We start from the raw sequence: 8,421 nt of genomic DNA, 5'->3' as shown, positions 1-8,421 counted from the left end.
CAACCAATATGTCCACAAAGAAATTGTATGCATTATCGGGATATGAGTCCATTTCTAGTACGGTCAAATTACTTCCACGTTGCATATTGAGTCTCAAGATAGAGCATGAAATCTCTTGAAACAATATTCCATTCACTCTCAAATATTTTATCATGTATGCCCCTGCATACACATACAAGACAACCTACGTTTACAGTGGTTTATATTTTATCCACATACAACCTGCATTTAGACTGGTTTCATTGTAAAGCATTGAAAGTAATAGTAAAATCTAGACTTACATGGTTGTAGTTTGAAGCAATGCGATTGAAGAGATTTTGTCCATATCCAACGGTTGTTTGATGCAAATTCAGTGATTCCTCTACTGAGGACCACAAATGTAGGGAGTGTAGAAAGGTCGAATTCCGATGATCAAATATTCTTTATGATTTGGCTAGTCGAGTGGGGAATTTGATCAAATTGGATGAGCATTTAGCTAAGCTTCAAAATGGGTCTTATGCAAGTGCTTTTAAATGATATCCCTTGGAAGATTCAACATAGTACTCAGTATCATCATACAAAGGACCACCCAAAAATAGACCATCTGATCCTATCGATGTTTGAAGAACCAAGTCACCCTTTTTCAGAAGACCATTGCTACTATCATTTTGAGCAATTATTTTAATGTCAACACCTCGGATTGCTGGCAGCACTGACCCTGAATTTACTTTCCTATGAACCCAACAAAAGAAGGAATATCAGGTTGGCACCCATCAGTTTTAACAACAACGTGCCGACTTCTTGGATAAAACAAGACCTTTTCAAAACTATTTTTCTCACTAGCATTCCTTTTATCTCTCAGAACAAAGACCATTTCATCTTCAAGATTGGACCAATGAGTGTACTTATATACAACAATGTTGCTTGGCCCATTAGCACTTGAAACAAGTTTGACATTATTGATCATATCTATAAATGCACCCTCCTTTTTCCATATGTCTACAATAATGCTTTGAGACAACTCATTTGCTTTGGGATAAGAACTTGAATCAACATGTATTTCACCACTCAGTAGATATTTTTCACCAGTCAAATATATATGCTTATGGTTCAATACATTGAATTCTAATGAAGACATTCCAAAGAAAATGCACGAGTTCAAGAAATGAAGCATGTGCACACGAGAAGCTTCTAAGCAGATTTGCTACCATCCTTTCTCAATCAACAAATTCATTGGTTCTTTGTTTGGTTGTACGATGTAAGAAGCCACATGATGAGTAGACATAATATGCAACCAATAGCCTTTTTGGATAAACACTATCTCTGAATGATCAGAAACACCAACATTGACATCAATAACCTTTCTCTCCCAACACCAGTCATCATCCCAATCTAAAAAATCAAATGAAGGTCCATGTTTTACCTCAAGATGCAATGCACCAGGTAGGACTTTCTCAAATATGAAGTCACTGCTCTCATTTGTTAAACTTAAAGAGTTAAGCTTCTCTGAACCTAGAGTTCAATAGCCAGAGAAGTAAGTGATATAGAAACCGAGGAGTCACATCCTTCCTTGCATATCACCGATCCATGGATATCAACAAGGGCCTTTATAAATTCAATGCCAAACATTGGTCTAGTTACTGTCACATCAATATGTGATGGTGAAAATTGAAGACTAGAATCACGTTCTACTGTTGTGGTCAGTGGGGATATTCGATATTAACATGGTTTAACCTCGAAGCAAAAGTTTCCCATATCATTGATCCTCTTTAGTTGAGGCTTAACATTGTCTGGCCCATGTTTCAAGCCAACTTGACGCTTGCCATAATAGCCATTTGTCACTAATTTTAGGGAACCACAAATATTATAATGTGTTGCTTCTATCTTTGGGATTGAAGCCATGTTTGGCACAACCATGAAATTCTCCAAACTGCTAAACTCAAAGTGATCCTTCTCAGCCTTGATTGTGTAGCGTGTTGATGTTGCATGATCAAGTTTGTAATATCCCTGGACATCTGTTGTAGCTCTTTTTCGTCCATCAACTAATATCTTAATACCTTCAAAACAGGCTCCTTCAAAAGTCACCACAAGTCCTCCAACTGAGAAACCTGTGACCTAAAATGGCTAAGATATATTAACATGACGGTGCTCAACAAGAACCTCTATGTATGGAAGTGAAACATCAAATATTGTATTCTCACCCTTGTAGAATGACAATAACCTTTATTTTCCACATGGAATAAAATTAAAATCAAATTTCCCATATGCATCAAATATTGCAGGACAAAGCGCTTGATTTGGACAAGGAGCTTCTTTGAGCGCACTTCACCTCATGGAAATCATCTGAATAAAGGTATACATGAACACCTAAAATAGGGTTACCCTAAAAAACAAATAAGCCATTCATATCATAACTTGGGACATAAAAGATGTCATCTACTACTATATTTCCAAAGCCCAACTCCATCTCTCGAGAGCCTCTTTGGAAAATTGTTAAGAGAACATGAGAATCACGTATTTGAAAGAGAATATTATAGAAAATGTACTCTATAAACCTCAATCATTGTACCTCATGCGTAGCGCCATCCTAGATAGGATGGAGATTAGGTATGACCTTGTATCTTCTTCCTCTGTTTAACAATTGGCTCACAGAGCCCACTCTTTCCACTTCTTCACATTTGATTTCATGGAGGGCTACTGTGTCCTCTAGACACTCATCCTTAAGGAATCTCCAAACTTATTTTGCATATCAAACAAAGGCAAAGAGAGAAAAATATCATGGCCTTTCCTTTTTGAAAAAAAATGTAGTGGGATTTGATATGACCTGATATTTGTATATTGCTCGAGGATTGATGAAGTTTATGTATTCATGATGGGAAGCAACCAACCTATATTTCCTTGGAGTAATATTTGTAAACGTGTAATTGCCTCCCTGCGACGTAAACACATCATTAATGAGATCATTGCTGGTGGAAATGAGTTCAACGTTCACATTAACATGACCTCCATTTATATCTTGACAAATTTATGCTCCAACAACCCCCATCACTCTCCCAAAAATAGTGAACCCAATGAAGTGAAAATTGATGTCTTCATGGCCATTGCAACCATTGCGATCCACTAATACATATTCACCCATTTAAGATATATTCACCAAGTCATGGAATATGAATATTTCTGATGTAATTTTTCCACTCGATAATCTTAACATCAAATCTAAAGCTGTCTCGTTCATCTTCACATCAAATTCGAAACTGTCTCATTCATCTTCACATCAAATTCGAAATTGTCTCGCTCATCTCCATTGCACATAATTCACCTTCCTTCGTTGAATGCATAGATCTTTTCCAGGTGCTTCAATTGCTGTAACATATATTTTGTAGATGATCTTGATAACCCCACTATCTGCAATATGACTATCACTTTGCAATGATTCATTTTATGTATTTTTTTATAATTATGGTAAATCAATAATTCTTTAGATTAAATAACGAATCTACTCCTTGAACAAAGATTATATGCAGAAATTATATGCAAAGTAAAAGTAAAATTTACATGAGTAAATTTTTAACTTTTCAAATTCCACTTATATTCATCAAAATTTCGAGTAAGAAACACAGAGTATCGTTACAACTTACGTTGTTTGGTGAACTAACTGTTGTGTCTAGAGCCTGCCCATAATTCTCCATAGTATTAACACAGGTCAATTGCTTCAACAATTTTATTGGGTTTCCTTTGCGATCAATGTAGGGATTACATTTAAAATGTTCAAATATTATTTTTAAAAATTCTTGAATTGTTATGGGATTTACCACCGAAGAAGCAACCTGATAAACCTTTAAGCCATGCTTTCGTGCATATTTGGCCATGGCTGCTAAAGTTGCATTCACAACCATGTCTGCCGATATCTACAATTTGAATTCAACAAAAAAATAACACATTTAAGAGAAAAAGGATAATGAATTTTTGAGTTGAAGTTTTGAAGACATATATGGAAGATCTGATCTCCCAAGAGAAATAAATAATGTAGAGAATCTCTAAAAAAATCAAATAAATATGATTTAAATAATTAAAAAAATGTCAAATCTAAGTTTGGAACCATCCATTGTCATCTTCGAGATATAGATGAAAAACGTAATCTAATAAAATACAAATTAATATGGAAATACTCCACAAAATCTAAAATTAATTACGGAATGCTTTTTAACACTTTGTTAAGAGTTACTCACCAGATCTAGCACAATATCTAGATTGGCCAAGAAGCAAGATAGTTGACCTTGTCCATAGTGCGTAACGATTGGATCAATCATTCTGCAAGCTGAATATTTGATTTAGCTCAACAACAATGTGAGAGTAATCGAGCATCAGATCTGAAGGTTTCCTTAACTTTGTCAAAGACCAACTTTCGAAGAATCCTCGTCATCCATTGATCTCTCGGCAGCGGCTCGAACTACCAAACATGTAACCAACATCTAACTTCAAATCTAAAAAACTATTAGTTTTTTTCCAGGTTTCAACAACGCACTGCATCTCTCTTTCTCTAGTTCCCAACTAGTTGTCGCTAGTTCAATGCCCATAGAATCTGAAATCACTCTGATGGTTGAGATGTCGATTTTCAGGGGCACCAAACACATGGATCCACTAAAAATCCAACCACACGATCTGGATCAGTTTTATCTTCCCAGAGATTTGGATAGGTGTTACCTTGGTAGAAACAGTGCTAGATGTAAAACAATGTCTTTACATTACCAATTATCAAGGCAAGATGATCTATAACCCCTACAGTTTAGGGCAAAATCACCCAAAACCCCAAATTTAAGGCAGTTTAAATTATTAAATTATTTGTAATTCAAAGTTTAAATAAAATAATTACAAATTTCTTTACTCTCTTTGAAAATAGAAAGAAACTTTTCATTCAAATAATATTATTTTAACTTTCAATTAATTGAATTTTTTTTTTTTTTAATTAATATAAAAAAAATTTGGGTTATTTATATGTATTTTTCAAAGTCATTTGTAATTTGTGATTAAGAATAAAATATTTATTGCCCCCATGGGGTAGATCTCACGTAAAAACGTAAACATGTAAATTTAAATGTAAATGCAAACATGTAAACTTAAATGTAAATGTAATATTTAACATTTAATATTGTTAATCTAATGTCGTCCCTATTTAAAAATCAATCTAATTATTATGTATAAGCACAACATAAATTTAAAATATAAAGAGGTTTACGAATAGTAAAAAAAAGAGCTATGGTAAATAAATAAAAATATAAATAAACAAGTAGAGGTATGGTAAATAAATAAAAGTTTTTTATCTTTACTCCATTCACCTCTTTATATTTATGAAAACTCAAAAAATAGGTTTTATTTAGGTAGATCGAGGACACATAATTATTAATACCATGGGCCAATTACCATATTTATAAAAGAGGTATGATAAATAAATAAATACAAAAGAGGTATAAAGATGTATGGTAAATAAATAAAAACATATTAGATAAGATTATAAATCAACATCTATATATACCAAGCCTATGGGCCAAATAACATTGTAAATAAAAGAAATATGATAAATAAATAAAAATATAAATAAACAAGAGGTATGGTAAATAAATAAAACCTATTTTTATATTTGCTCCATAAACCTCTTTACACTTACTAACGCTCAGAAAATAGGTTTTATTTAGGTGAAGCCTATGGGAAAAATACCATGGGGCAAATTATTATTAATACCATGCAAAAAATATTATCAACCATAATATTAATATTAAAAGATTATTATTATTATTATTAAATCTAATATTCATATTCATATATCATAATATAATATTAATATTATGAAATATAATAATTTTGTTTTAATCCAATATTAAATTTGTTATATTATAATATATATTAATATATCATGATATATATTAACTCTATATATATGGGAGGTAAGAACAAAGAAATAAACTTATAGAGGTGGAGAGATAAGGGGAGTGATAAGGGAGAGATGGACATAAATTGAACGAGAGGGGAGAGGAGGAATAAAAAGAGAGCGAGGTAGAGAAAGGTAAAAGAGGGAGAGGGAGACACAAAGATGGAGGGGGAAGAGAGAGGAGAGTGGGAGGGAGATAGTGAGAGGATTGGAGGGTAGAGAGAGGGAGAGAGAGAGAGGCAGGGGAAGAGAGATAAATGTAGGAGAGAAAGGGCAAGAGAGGAAGGATGAGGGAGAGGAGGAGAGAGGGAGGGATAAAGATATGGAGTTGGAGGGGGAGAGAGGGAGGGAAGAAGAAAGCCATAGAGAGTGATAAGTGGAAAGAGAGAGATGGACTAACAAGGGAGAGATGAAGAGAAAGAGTGTATGTGTAGGGGTGAGATAAAGATATAAAAAAGGAGAGATGGAGAGAAGGGGGGAGAGAAGGAGACAGAAGGAGAGAGGGATGGTTATAGTAACATAGGTAGAGAGAGAGAGAGATATGGGGGAAGAAACAGGATTGGAGGGAAAAGGGAGAGAGAGAGAGAGAGAGAGAGAGGGTAAAGAGAGATAGAGAGAGTGAGGGAGTGAGGGAGAGGAAGATTGAGAGATAATACTTGAGAGAAATAAGGAGAGTGATGGGGTAAGAGAGAGGATTAGAGAGAGAGAGAGAGAGAGAGAGAGAGAGAGAGAGTGTGTGTGTGTGTGTGTGATGGGGGAAGAGAGATGGAGGTAGGAGAGAAAGGGAGAAAGAGGAAGTGCGAGAGAGAAGATTTGAGAGAGAGGAGGAGAGAGGGAAGGAGAGAGGAGGAGAGAGGGATGGATAGGGAGATGGAGTTGGAGGGGGAGAGAGGGAAGGAAGAATAAATGCATAGAGAGTGAGAAGTGGAGAGAGAGATGGAATAACAATGGAGAGATGGAGAGAGTGTGTGTATGTTTGGGGTTGAGATAAAGACAAAGAAGGAGAGATGGAGAGAATGGGGGAGAGAAGGAGAGAGGGAGGGATATAGTAACAGAGTTGGAGGCTGAAGAGTAAGAGAGAGAGAGAGAGAGAAAGGAAGGAAGAGAGGGAGGATGTGAGAGAGTGGAGTGAGGGTGAGGAAGAGAGATGAAGTTGGAGGGAGAGAGAGAGAGAGAGAGAGGTAAGAAGAAATAAATATAGAGAAAGGTGGAGAGAGAGAGAGAGAGAAAGAGAGGGAAGATGTGAGAGAGGGGAGTGAGGGAGGGAAAGAGAGATGGAGTTGGAGGGGGAGAGAGAGAGAGAGGTAAGAAGAAATAAATATAGAGAGATAGGTGGAGAGAGAGAGAGGGAGTGATAAAGAGGATGGAGAGAGAGGAAGGAAGAGAGGGAGGATGTGAGAGAGTGAAGTGAGGGAGGGAAAAAGAGATGGAGTTGGAGGGGGAGAGAGAGAGGTAAGAAGAAATAAATATGGAGAGAAAGGTGGAGAGAGAGAGAGAGGGAGTAATAAAGAGGATGGAGAGAGAGGGAGATAGGAAAGAAGTAGGGAAGAGAGATAGAAGCTTGGGAGAGGGAGAGAGAAAGAGAGAGAGAGAGAGAGATTGAAGAAATAGAGTGTATATTTTGGCGGTGATATAGAGAGGCAAATGGAGATAGAGATATAGATGGAAAGTGAAGAGAGGAAAGGAGAGCGAGATGGAGAGAGGGAGGGAGGGACAAAGAGGTTGATAGATATGAAGTGAAATAGCATGTGTGTCTGGGGGGTTGAGACAGAGTGGAAAATAAGGAGATATGGAGGGAGATATAGATATATATGGGAGGGGCGGAGAGGAAAGAATATTTCTTACACTAGATACATTGATTTCAGTGTAGATGGTGATTTCTAATCCAATTTGATTTCTTGCACTAGATGAATTGATTTTAGTGTAGATGTTGATTTATAATGATATTTGATTTCTTTCACTAGATGCATTAATTTCAATGTAGATTATTTCTAATCCTATTTGATTGCTTGCACTAAATGCATTGATTTCAATGTAGATGGTGATTTCTATTCCTATTTGATTGCTTGCACTAGATGCATTGATTTCAATGTAGATGTTGATTTCTAATAATGTTTGATTGCTTGCACTAGATGCATTGATTTCAATGTAGATGATGATTTCTAATCTTATTTGATTGCTTGCACTAAATGCATTGATTTCAATGTAGATGGTGATTTCTAATCCTATTTGATTGCTTGCACTAGATGCATTGATTTCAGTGTAGATGTTGTTTTATAATCCTATTTGCTTACTTGCACTAGGTGCATTAATTTCAGTGTAGATGTTGGTTTATAATCCAATTTTCTTACGTGCACTAGATGAATTGATTTGAGTTTAAACATTGATTTCTAATCTTGTTTGATTGTTTCATTATATGCAGTGATTTTAGTGTAAATGTTGTTTTCTAATCTTATTTAATTGCTTGCATTAGATTCATTAATTTCAGTGTAAATGTTTATTTCTGTTTTGATGTA

General features: G+C 35.4%; 1 pseudogene; it reads right to left on the bottom strand.

Annotated features, from left to right (window-relative positions):
• Positions 1–494: 494 nt before the first annotated feature.
• Positions 495–3,118, bottom strand: LOC149259911 (uncharacterized; annotated as a pseudogene).
• Between the last annotated feature and the right edge of the window lie 5,303 nt (positions 3,119–8,421).

This window comes from Pinus tabuliformis, chromosome 6 (assembly GCF_031772625.1).
Source record: "Pinus tabuliformis cultivar Carrire ecotype Pingquan chromosome 6, CPIR1, whole genome shotgun sequence".
Lineage (NCBI taxonomy): Eukaryota > Viridiplantae > Streptophyta > Pinopsida > Pinales > Pinaceae > Pinus > Pinus tabuliformis.
This window is presented reverse-complemented; position numbering and strand designations above follow the sequence as displayed.